Source organism: Bos indicus x Bos taurus, chromosome 15, assembly GCF_003369695.1.
Source record: "Bos indicus x Bos taurus breed Angus x Brahman F1 hybrid chromosome 15, Bos_hybrid_MaternalHap_v2.0, whole genome shotgun sequence".
Lineage (NCBI taxonomy): Eukaryota > Metazoa > Chordata > Mammalia > Artiodactyla > Bovidae > Bos > Bos indicus x Bos taurus.
Window position 1 is genome coordinate 42325298 of NC_040090.1, and position 12764 is coordinate 42338061.

At 43.9% G+C, this 12764-nt stretch overlaps 1 non-coding gene across 1 annotated transcript; it reads left to right on the top strand.

The window, feature by feature from the left end:
- The first annotated feature begins 10329 nt into the window (after positions 1 to 10329).
- Positions 10330 to 10402, top strand: TRNAG-CCC. Its single transcript has one exon. It is a non-coding gene; the product is annotated as a tRNA-Gly (tRNA).
- The last annotated feature ends 2362 nt before the right edge of the window (positions 10403 to 12764 follow it).

Below are 12764 nucleotides of genomic sequence, written 5' to 3' on the forward strand. Positions count from 1 at the left end.
TTTACCAGCTGACCTACCAGGGAAGCCCCATATATGTGTGTATGTACGTATATATATATATATATAAAATCTGAAATTCTAATTTAATGAAATTTAATGGCTCATCCTGTATTTTTATTTGCTAAATCTGGCAACTCTAGTGGTGGGCCATCACTTACCACCTCAGAAAGTGTTCGCCAGTCATGCTGAGGGCTCTAGGTGTCGGTGCCTCGAGACGTGTGGCCTCAAGCCCTCCTGGTGACAGCTGCCTGGCTGCATACAGTCCTTATCCTCAGTTCCTGGCTGTGGCAGGCTTTCTCCCCCAAACCTAGCCCACTGTGCTTCTATCCCAGCCCCTTCCACGGACATCCAGTCCTGGACTGTCTCTTCTCCTTGCTTGTTACGAAAGAGATTCCTGATGAGACTATACTACATGCTGTCTGTCAAACCCATAAATAACTATTTCTGTAGATGGAACCAGAGAAGACTCATGGGTACTAGCCATGCTTTCCCTCAGGCACCTACACCTATCCATCGACTGGGAACAGGCTCCCACTGGCAAAACCACAACGTGATAGCTACTAGAACTGCAAGTAGAGGGATTAGAATGAATTACCAAACTCTTTACTGCTGTTTCTCCAACTTCATTGTGCAATAGAATCATCAAGTGTGAAACTCTCTGGACCCCTTTTCTAGAAATTCTAATCTTGTGGCTCTAAAGTGAGGCCCAGAAACCTATATTTTATTTAAGGCCCTCGGGTGATTCTCACTTATGCAGTTGGTCCAAAAACCCCATTTTAGGGAATGGTACTCCAAAAGTTGATTTTATGAATCTAGCAGCAATTCCTGCAAAGACAACTAGAAACTTCAGTTTGTGTGCATGTGAGGAAGGAGGTGTGAGTGTATGTCTGTGTGTCTATGTGTCTGTATGTGTTATATAAACCTTATATTGAACATCTACGATATTCTAATCACTATATTAGACACTCTCCATAAAAGCATGTACCTTCCTATGTGCCCCGTGAAATAGAGCTATTATACCATTCTTTTGAAAAGGAAACTAATAAGGTTTAAAGGGGCAAAAAGACCTGTGTGATGTTCCACAGCCAGTAAGCTGTACAGCAAAGAAGTGAACTTAGGTGGTTTGGCCCTAAAAGTCTGTCCCCGTACCATACTTCCTTCTCTTCAGCCTAATTTCTTAAATTAGGGTTTATGGATAGCCTTCAGGAGTCTCTGAGCCAATTGAAACTGTGTGCAAAATACTGTGTGATTTCTGTTTTTCTTGGGTACAGGCCTACAGCTTTCACCAGACTCACAAAAGGGTCACCAAATAACATTTAAAATCACTATATTAACACACATTTCATAAAGCACGTCACTGATGGGTGTGTGAAATGAGCACGCTCTATAGAAGACAATTTAGCATGATCAAAATTACAAGGCTTGTATCCTTTGATCCAATTCCACACCTAAGAATTTATTTTGCAAACATATTCCCACGCTTGGGGAAATGACAAATGAACACGATTATTCACTGCAGCTTTGTGTATAAAAGCAGAAGGATTGGAAACAACGTAAGTGTCCACCAACTGTCAGCCGTAAAAATGATGGGTATAGCCACAGCACAGGGTGGGGAAATGCAGGGACAGGAAAAGCCTCCAAGATCTCACGGTTAAGTAGAAAAAGTAGGATAACAGAACAGCATAGATATGTAAACACACACACAAATATAGTCACATTCACACATACATACTCACAAGTACATATGTATGTGTACACACAATCTCACTAAAATTAACACAAGAAATAAATAACATTAACATTAATTGCCAGATGGTACTAGTGGTAAAGAACCCATCTGCCAATGCAGGAGACATAAGAAACACAGGTTCAGTCCTTGGTCAGAAAGATCCCCTGGAGGAGGGCATGGCAACTCACTACAGTATTCTTGCTTGGAGAATCCCATGGACAGAGGAGCCCGGTGGGCTCTACAGACGATAGGGTTTCAAAGAGTCGGACACAACTGAAGTGACTTAGCATGTAGTAGCCTATGGGGAGGAAATCTAAGTGGCTGGGGCAAAGAGTATACACTGTGTATTTTATTTATACATTTAAAGTTTGAATCATGTGAATAAGTCATATGTTTACATTCAAAAATAGTAATGAAACAGAAGCATTGCTAGAAACAGGGATTTAGTTAATTCATCTTCCAGCACTGCCTCCCCCAAGTGTCAGAGTATTGGCATGAGCCTGACTAAAGGTTATTTTGGGTTTCTTACTTTTTATTTTTGAATAATTACAGAAATGCAGGAAGTTCAAGAATAGTACAAAGAGTCTCATGTACACTTCCCCCAGCTTCCCCCAGTGGTGATAGCATATACGACTATATGAAAGCCAGAAAGTGGGCACTGGTACCTTATTGTTAACTAGATCACAGATTTTATTATTTTTTTAAATTAGAGTATAGTTGCTTTACACTGCCGTGTCAGTTTCTGCTGTACAGCAAAGCAAATCAGCTATAGACACACATATAGTGTTCATTGCTCAATCGTGTTTGACCCTTTGCAAGCCCATGGACTGTAGCCAGCCAGACTTCTCTGTCCACGGACTTCTCCAGGAAAGAATACTGGAGTGAGTAGCCATTCCCTTCTCCAGGGGATCTTAACAACCCAGGGATCAAACCCAGGTCTCCTGCATTGCAGGCAGATGCTCTACCGTCTGAGCCATTACATATATCCCCTCTTTTTGGATTTTCTTCCCATTTAGGTCACCAGAGAGCACTGCGTAGAGTTCCCTGTGTTGTACAATGGGTTCTCATCAATTATCTATTTTATGCATAGTAGTGTATATATGTCTATAGATCTTATTCTAAAAGTTATTTTAAAAATGCAGCCTTCTCACAGCTCACATATTCATTTAAAATGTTTTTTGGGTGTGCCAGGCTAGAGTTGGCTGATGGGATGTGGTAGGGACACTTCAGAGCCATCCCTGCCCTCATGCAGTATAGACCAGAGAAGGTGACCCCTTACTTAAACAGTAACAGTATTTGGAGGCCTGGGACCCAGCAGTATACAAGGAGTGTTGACACAGCTCTAAAAAAGGCACTGTGTCCTTTGCTGTCCTGGTCATGGAGCTTCACAGCTTGCCTGAAAGCTGACTTTTAATCCTTAAAAGAGCATGAGCAATTACTCGGGCTATATTTATCCTTGTTCCTGGAGCCACACAGGGATTTGGCCTCACTCTACCCAAATCTCCAGTTCATCCATCACTCATTCCCATCAGAGACAATCACATGTCCTCAACATCAAAGTGGTAGGCCAGTGGAGGCGCACTGGCACACGACTGGGGGACGCACTCCCCTCAGGCCCTCTGACTCAAAGCCAGGGAAGAAGTTTAAAAATCCCAGGCCAAAAGCACATCTTGGGGCTGAGGGAAGCCAAGCCAGGAGAAGCAGAAGCTTGCCAAGAACTCTGCCAGCTCAGGGACTGGGCTGACCTCACTGGGAGTATTGGCCTCCCTGCCCCTTTTATACGTAGGGACTCTGTGAAATGCCCAGTACTTAGGAGGCCCTGGATGAGTAAGTGAACAGATAAGTGGCCAAATTGGCAGGAATGACATCCAGGTGTCAATGCAAGGGACAATGACAGGTGTCATTGACTGAACGTGGTGCCAGGCACTCTGTTAGCAACTTTACATATAAGGTCTAGTCAGTCTTCACCAAGCCCACGTGATGTAGGCCTTCTCACCCCTAGGTCCTAGATGAGGAACCTGGGATATGGAGAGGTCAAGGAGCCTGCTAGTGCCTTACAATTATAAAACTTATCTTTGCCACTCTAGAATCTCAGGGTGTCAACTTCAGGAGAGCAGACTTGGGGAACTTCCTTGGTGGTCTAGTGGCTAAGATCCTGGCATCCTGACTGCATTAGGCCAGTCCTGGGGAGAACAGCCGCCAGAAAAATTATCCTCCACTTTCTCCACTCGACCTCAAGAGCATGACCGACCCATTTGTTTCAAGGACGTGTTCTGTGTGCATGACTTGTGCTTGGACTTCTGCTGGTAGTGAGGTTATACAGATGAGCAAAATGTGACTCCTGTCCTCCAGGAGCTTATGGGATAAGATGCAAGAAGGTAAGTAACATCTGTGATTACAAGGTGTGTGAAAGTGGTTTACAAACTCTCTCTGTGTGCTTACATAGGCATTAGAGTAAAACTGTTCTGTAAGGAAGAATGTGGTTAGCAACCATGGATGGGCTGGGCTGCTGAACTTGAACCCAAGAGCTGCAGATGCTCCAAGGAAGAAGAAGCGGGGACAATGAGGAAGGTTTGATTCTGGAGGAGTGGGCATTTGAGGCAGTCAGGTGTCCAAACAGGTCAAGGTTTCAAGATGTGAAGAGTGGGTCAGGGAGATTGTTCCTAGAGGAATAAGTGGTGTGGGTCTAAGTGGAGAAGCAGGAAAGTGCTCAGGAATGCAGTGGCAGGGCTTCTGTCATGGAGCTGACCTGAGTTGTTCAGACTATGAAGGAAACTTGAAGCCCAGGCTTGAGTTTGGACTTAACTCCATGTGGATTGGGAGCCCCAGGAGGTTTCTAAGCAGGACTAGTGTGTGGTGAAAGTTAGGCTTTGGGACGATTGTTGTAGGACAGTGGGACCAGTCAAGAGATAACTGATAAAAGTCCTTTGGAGCCACATGGACTCCAAGGAATTATAGGGAAATTATGTAATCTCTTCAGTGTCAATTTCTTCTTTTTCAAAATGGGTAATACTGGGGATTATCTTCAAAATATCTGTTATGACCCACATGCTGGCCAATTGTAATAGGTATCAATGGCTATATTACTGGAGTCACTGGATCCTAGAGATCCCCTGCAGTATGAGGCACCAACACTAGATCTCCTCATGATCTGAGTTGCCAGGTCATGGGGAAATCTAGGGAATTCTGGGGGAGATTCCAGGGCAACTGAGGTGGTGGAGGAGAGTCAGGGGTCTCAGAGTAGGAGCTGTTTACCAACTGGCAGGGAGGTACCTTGACATTTTAACAACACATGGCTATAGTGGAGTGACTGGGGTAAACATTAGCCTAGGTGCTCCTGAAACACCCCATAGACATGTGGCTCTCAGGAGAGAAGAACCAGGTTGAGCAACTGGATATACAGTGGAGTCATTTATGGAGATGTGAAAGCCAGCTGGGGTACAGGAGTAATAGACTCCAGAGTCCCATTTTGGACATGTCAAGTGTGTAGATGACTATGAAACATCCCCGTGGAGATGACACACGGATAACTGAACGCAGGAAGCTTTGCACAGAAGTAGTAACAGCAGTGATAAGGGTGGGAAGAAAGACATAGACTCAATAAATTTGCAACCTAACTGCATGTGGGGTGTGGAAAGAAGAGGTCAGGTGGCTCCAGAATTTTGACCTGATCCCTGGGCAGGTAAAGTGAATGTTAATACCACAGGGCAGCCAGGAGCAGGCACTCACTGGTCAAGAAAGATCAGTTCAGTTTGAGATGCTGGTGGGATGCCTGGATGGAAATACCCAGATGGAGACACTCAAATGGAGATGCCCAGAAGATGGTTAGAAATACAGGATTGCAAGGATTGTTCCTTGAGAGATGTCTAGACTAGTGGAATAGACTTTAGAAATGTGGATCTCTAGGAGACCTTTAAATCACAAGTGAAGAAGACTGTAAATAAGCTATTGGATATTTGGGAGGGCCATGTCAATAGATGGAATTAGAAGCCAATTTTCAGGGATTTGGTGAGGCCTGGGATGTGAAGGCAATGAGACTCATTTCATCATGCACTTGGCAACAGTGTGCTGTGACAACCAAGTCATTCTTGGCTCATTGAAAATCCACAGTCCACTGAGACTCCCAGATCTTTACATAAGTAGAGCTCTCTCTACTTTGCCCCCACCACTAACTATCCTGAATAACAGTGTAGTCTCAACTTGTTCTTCAAACACAGGATTTCTGTGCAGGTGCCATGACACAACAGATTGTTTATTTCACCAAAGGAAGAGACAAACCTTTCTCAGATTGTCCTTTCAGGCTTCACATACATTTGGGAGTTTGCATTTTTTTATGAAAAAAGAAAAAAGGTGTGAAGCATAAAAGGATTTTTGAGGTTTGTGAGTTGACATTCCACCATTAAATTAATGCTAACAAAAGCTCGATTTCACTAATCCTGAGAGGAACTTGATCTCCAGATGCACTGACTGCTGATTGGATGCCTGCACCACGAGGCCTCTTCCACAGCCCAGAGTTGGGTGTTTTTCCTTTTTAAAACTACTTTGAAGTTGTGAAGAGCATGTATCACTTTTTAAGAGCAAACCCAAAAGAACTCTTGCAAGTAGTTTTGTTCAAGTGAAGGCTAACTGAACTAAATAGAACAGTCCCCTTTCATAACAACAAAAGCAGAAAAAAGAGGAAGAGAAGGAAGAGAGAGGGTGTGCATTTGTTCTTCCTCATCTCCCCAGTATGGAACGCTAGACTTCTCTGGGCCTTGGTTCTCAGGCCTAGATTCTTTTCTATCTGCACTTATTCCCAAGAGAATCTTTTTGAGCTCATGATTTTAAATATCATTTATTTAAACTCTCTGAAGACTCTTAAATGTTCATGTCCACTCTGGACCTCTCCTCCCAACTCCAAAGTCATATATCCAACTGCCCACTCAACACCTTCCCTTGGGTGTCTCACAGTCAGCTCCAACTTAACCCAAGGGCCTGCTTTGCCTTCAGCTTTCTCCATCTTGGTAAATGGCAAGTCCATCCTTTGAGCTGCTCAAACACAAAACATGGCTCATTATTTCCCTTCCTGCTCCTCACACACCCCACAGGGAATCCATCAGAAGATTCTGTTGGCTGTATTTTCAAAATACATCCAGAATCTGACCATTTCTTACTATGTTTATCAATACTACAGGTCTAGGCCTTCATGATTTCTTGCCAGTCATCAATGCAATTGCCTCCTAATTGCTTTTTTGCCCTTACAAAACAGGCAGAGTATTTTTTTTTCCATCATGAGTTATATCATGACTTACAAAACTTACTCTGTACCAGGTACTATACACAGTGATTTATATCCATCACTTATTTTCAAAGTGAATTCTCCCAAAGTGTTCAGTCTGCATTTTCCAGGTTAAGGTACTGAAATGAAATTCCTTATCCAGGATCACACAGCTCTTCTTTGAAAGAGCTGGACCTAAACACCTTAAGTCCCAGGCTCTTTCCTTCAATCCAGTTGCTGATGAATAATATGATTTTCACCCTCAGGAAATCCCTCTCTCAAAGCTGCCTGATGAAGTCAATGCAATCTAGAGTCGAGTTCATAAAAAGAGATTTAGACAAAATCAGGTAGGTAAAAATGAAAGAAAAGTAGGAGGAACATTTCTGTAGGTCAATCATCTTGACAGCAGTTTATCTGCCCAATTTATTCCATTTAGTCAGTAAATTCCATTCTGTCGAACTTATGGTGTGATATATCCGAAAAAGGTTGTTCAACCAGGTTTCCTGGGGCCATGTGAAGATAAAACCAACTAGGGCCATATTTACCCTCCTTCCCATCCTTGGGATTCTGGGCCCTGTAATATCATTTCTTTATTTTTCACAACATTCTGGGTACAGTGATCCTCAGGCTCATTACCTCTTTTCTTTCAACAATGACAAAAATTGCACAAACACATATCTGAGCACATCCTCCAAACATGGAGAAATGTCTATGCTTCAGAATTCACAAATGTCCCATCCAATCCATTTGTTTGTGTAACCTTGAACTTTCAAATTTAAAATAAACCATGTACTAGACAAAAGAATTCACTTTGGATCTGAGCCTTTCTTTGTGATCATCCCTTCTTCTTCTGGATTAAAAGCAAAAGACATCTTACAGCTTGTTTTGGATTCTCCAAAAGCTAGTTTTGAGGGGTGCTAGGGACCTCCCTTGTCTTTCTTGGATGGGAATGCTGCTCCTTGTTTTGATTTATTTTTGTTTTTTTCTGAATGTTGAAAATACTCTGGGAATGAAAAACTGTAAGGTTGGACCCTGAGGGCAGGGCCCCTGGGTGATGGGTTCCCTAAGAGCTGTAAGGGCCAAAGGGATAAGTTACCCCTTGGAAGTGCATAGCTTTGGCTCTGCATGGAAGTTGTCACCCTATGACCCAAAGGAATCTGCTTGTGCTTCAAATGTAGATCTATGGGATGGGGTGAGGATTTTGGTGGGCTAAAATTGTGATGTGAACCAGAAAGCCTCTGAGAAAAGGCTCAGAACTATGAGAGGTGAAGAAGAGGGAACATGCCAAAGCCTAGAACCAGACTTTATGCCAGCTTATGGTCAAGCTCCAAAAACTCCAAATTGCTCAAAGCAAAATAGGAGAGGATCTCAGGGGCTACCGTCCAAGGGACCTGCCAGGAAGGAGAGAGTGGGAATCCATAGAGTCAGTGGAGGACAGCAGTAAGGGAAGAGTTTTTCTCTTCCGGAAGTCTGAAGACCCTCCATAGCCCTTAGGGAACATGACACACACCACAGAGAATGGCCTTTGGCCAAGAGTAGGGATGGAAAGGGGCTTCCCAGGTGGTGCTAGTGGTAAAGAACATGCCTTCCAATGCAGGAGATGTAAGAGACATGGGTTCTATCCCAAGGTTGGGAACATCCCCTGGTGGTGGGCATGGCAACTCACCCCAGCATCCTTGCCTGGAGAATCCCATGGATAGAAGAGCCTGGTGGACTACAGTCCATGGGGTTACAAAGAGTCAGACATGACTGAAACAACTTAGCACGCACATGTTCAGGGACTCAAAGTCACAGCTTAAAATCCACAGCTTACTATTCATTTCTTCATTCATTCATTCATTCAATAAACATGTGTCTTTTCTACTTCCTGCTAACGAGTCTGCTTGCCTTTACTCTTGCCTTTGTCCAATCCAATCCAGTCCCCCCACCTCAGTAGCCAGAAAGACACTTCTAAAATGCCATTCTGTTGCTTACACCCACTGGCAGAGGGAGACCAGACAACAGCGACTGAAAGGTCTCTACTCCCTGTATTGAGAGCTCCTCTCCCTGAGCCTGGCTAGGTCTTCCCTCCTCCTTCGTGCTTAAACGATCCATTGCTGGACTTCCCTGATGGTACAGCAGTTAAAAATTTGCCTGCCAATACAGGGGACACGGGTTCAATCCTTGGTCCTGGAAGATCCCACGTGCCATGGGGAAACTAAGCCCATGCACCACAACTACTGAGCTGTGTGTCTAGAGCCTGTCCTCCACAGCAAGAGAAACCACCGCCACGAGAAGCCCCCACACCGCAGCTAAAGAGTAACCCCTGCTCTCTGCAGCTAGAGAAAGCCCGCACAGCAAAGAAGACCCAGCACAGCCAAAACTTAAAAAACAGATCCACTGCTGACCATAGACCCTTCACATACCTTTTCTAGTTGTGTTAATATGAAACCCTGAGTGATGTCGCCTTCGATTTTGCATTAGAATAGTTCTTTGAACTCTCAGAGTTTCATCTTATTTTTTGGAGTTTTTAGAAGGAGAAATGGAGAAGAAAATGGCAACCCACTCCAGTGTTCTTGCCTGGAGAATCCCAGGGACGGGGGAGCCTTGTGGGCTGCCGTCTCTGGGGTTGCACAGAGTCGGACACAACTGAAGTGACTTAGCAGCAGCAGAAGGAGAAAAGGAGAATGGGGTAGAACAAATGATGTTGCCTCTTTGTGAATCATTTACCTCTTCGCTTTGCCCTCAGGCCCTCTCATTAAGACCTCCATATAACATCTACAAATAACAGAGGGGCTGCTAATGTGGACTTCAAAAAAAAAACCCTATAATTTTTGCTGTCATTAGAAGTGGGAATAGCAAACTATATTGGGGTAGACTGTATCTACTATGGGGGAAAAATCAACCAAGTGACCTCCCCTAACTAATATAAGGCAAATAAGCTCTTGTACACAGGAAAGAGATGTAACAAACTCCTGTAGTCTGACAAAGACTATCTCTCCCAAACATCTGTGATACGTCCACTGTGGTAAATCTGCACAGGAAGCAAGGGCATTCAGCCCCTAACCCTTTCTTTTTGCAGGAATATTATTGCAATCTCATTGATGTATTGGGAGGGCCCCAGTTGGAATCTGTGAGCAGAAAGTGATACCAAGGGCCCCAGAGGGGCACACATCGTGAGGGTCTGGGCTGGGACCTGTGATAAGAGCCTCAGTAGTTACAGAGAAAAGGGGTTGGGGAGGGTGGAGCTCGTAACGGAGGCTGCAGGCCCCTCTCAACCAAGCCACCTTGATGTAGTGGTGTGCTTTGGGTATAAAGCCTGAGTCAAACATATGAATTAAAAGAACTATAACTTTAGGGGACTTCCCTGGTGGTCCAATGGCTAAGACTCTGCACTCCCAATGCAGAGGGACTAGGTTCAATCCCTGGTCAGGGAACTAGATCCCCCATGCTACAACTAAGAGTTTGCATGCACGATGAGGACTGAAGACCCCACGTGCCACAACTAAGAACTGATGTGGCCAAATAAATAAATCTTTCCAAAAATGCTATAACTTTAGAACCTAAATAAGAGACACTCCTGTGACTCAAGAGGATATATCAGTCAATTAGAGAAGGTTATACTATAGTAACAAAAAAACTCCAAATTCTCAGCAGCTTACAACAGTAAAGGTTTATGTCTTAGGCATGTTACATTCTGGATGTGGTTTCATTCTGCTCCATGAACTCTTCTCTCCAGGACTCAAACTAAAGGAGTAACCCCACATTGCCAATTTTGTGGCAGAAGAAAAAGAGAGTGATGGCTCTTGAAGTTTCTGACTGGAAGCAGCTTGTGTTACTTTCGTTTCATTGGCCAAAGCAAGTCATAGGGCCAAGCTGGACATCAGCGAAGTGAAAAATACAACCCTTTCACAAGGAGGGTAAAGACAATCTACCACAGAGAGTTCTAGACCAATGAAGGCATTGCTATGGCAATGATCACAACTATTTGAGACTTTTTTCAACTGTGACGCCATATGATGGAAACAGAAACAGGGGCAGCAACATCATCATTGGACCAATAAGGCTCTAGAGTTCTTTGCTTGGGATTTGGAGGCAAGACTGTATGTTTGGACTGAGTAAGCCTCTGAGGTTATTAGAAAATTCAAGGGAAAAGACATCTTGAGTGGAAGATACTGGACTTCCAGCTAAAAGGCAGGATTGTGGGTACTTGGAAATTTCAAAGAAGATGACTTTGCTTGTACACCAAGTTGGGAAGGCAGTTCCTAACAATTTTATGCAAAATCAAGAAGGTGAAGGTGGTTTATGGTTATACAGTTAGCAGTCAATCCACAGTAATGCATGCCAGATAAGCCCTACTACGCCCTTCATATGAATTACTTTAATCTACACAAGAATTTGGGGCTTCCCTGGTAGCTCAGTGGTAAAGAATCTGCCTGCAATGCAGGAGAGGCAGGTTCGATCCCTGGTTCAGGAAGATCCCCAAGAAGGAAATGGCAACCCACTCCAGTATTCTTGCCTGGAGAATTCCATGGACAGAGGAGCCTGGTGGGCTACAGTCCATGAAATAGCAAGAATCGGATACAACTTAGCGACTAAACCACTACCACCACCCACACAAGAATTTATAAGTAAATAGTATTCTTCCCTTATTTTACAGAAATTAAGATTTAGAAAGGTGAAGTATCCTTTCCAACAGCTAGCAGGTGGCAGAGCTCTGATTCAAACCCAAACCTCTTTAGCTCCAGAATTTTCTTTCAAAACCAGATTTGCTTGCCTCCCTGTGATGCCCTTGCTCTGACATCATCTCTTCAGCCCTTTTCCTCTACTAATTTGACACCATTTCTTTTTTGCGTCTTTGCCTGTTTTCTCTTGTACACTCCTGCTACTGCAATGCCAGGAGCCTCTCCAAACAAAGATCCCCATTCTCTGTCTCCACATCCTGAAAGGTGAAATGTTTAAACCTGTCTGGGACCAGCCCAAAAGGTCAAGGTTGTCTGCAGCGTCCTGGCTTCCATGCCCTTCCCTCATTTGCCAAGACTGGCCACCTACCTGCCTCTAGTCCATCTCCGAAGGCAACTCTCTGCCCCCAGTTCTGCACTGGGAGCGCCCAGCTCTGCTAGGAAAGGGGCAGAGCCCCAAAGTAGACCCTCCAGCAAGTGCACAGTGAGCACAGGCTAATTTGTCCTAATTCACAAGGAGAGGTCCCATTTCTAGAAGCAAACCTATTCAGCAAAGAACAACACAGGAATTTTAAAATATTGAAAATACTCCAAGTGCCAGAGTCTTTCTGTGGCAGGCCCGGATTGTTCAAGGCCTTAAGCAGCCCCACACTTGGCATTTGGAAAATTAGCAATTACCGCTGCATCTGAACAAATGGCATGCTAAAGTTTACCCTTTGAAAGGTGACCGTATGCTTTGAATCAAAACTAGGAAAACACTTTGCTGAGAGAAGTTTCTCTTCTGATTTGTGAGTGTACTTAAAGGAAAAGTCCCCTGATGGCCTAAAAATACTATTATATTCGGGTTTTGCATTCAACAAAAACCCTTGTATAAACAAAAATGTAATTCTATAAAATTGAGATTGTGGGCCTTCCCCTAGTTACTCTGTCAAGGCAGGCTTACATCTGGAAGGCTTCTCCTAAAGTAGTGCTTCTCAACATGTAATTGCCTATTACATATGCTTTAAATTGAATTTCCTGGATTCTATTCCAGATTGAGGGTTGTAGAGCAGGGGGTTCTGTCATTTCTAACAAGCTTTCTAAGAAATTCCCACTGAAATTTGAGAACGACTGCCCT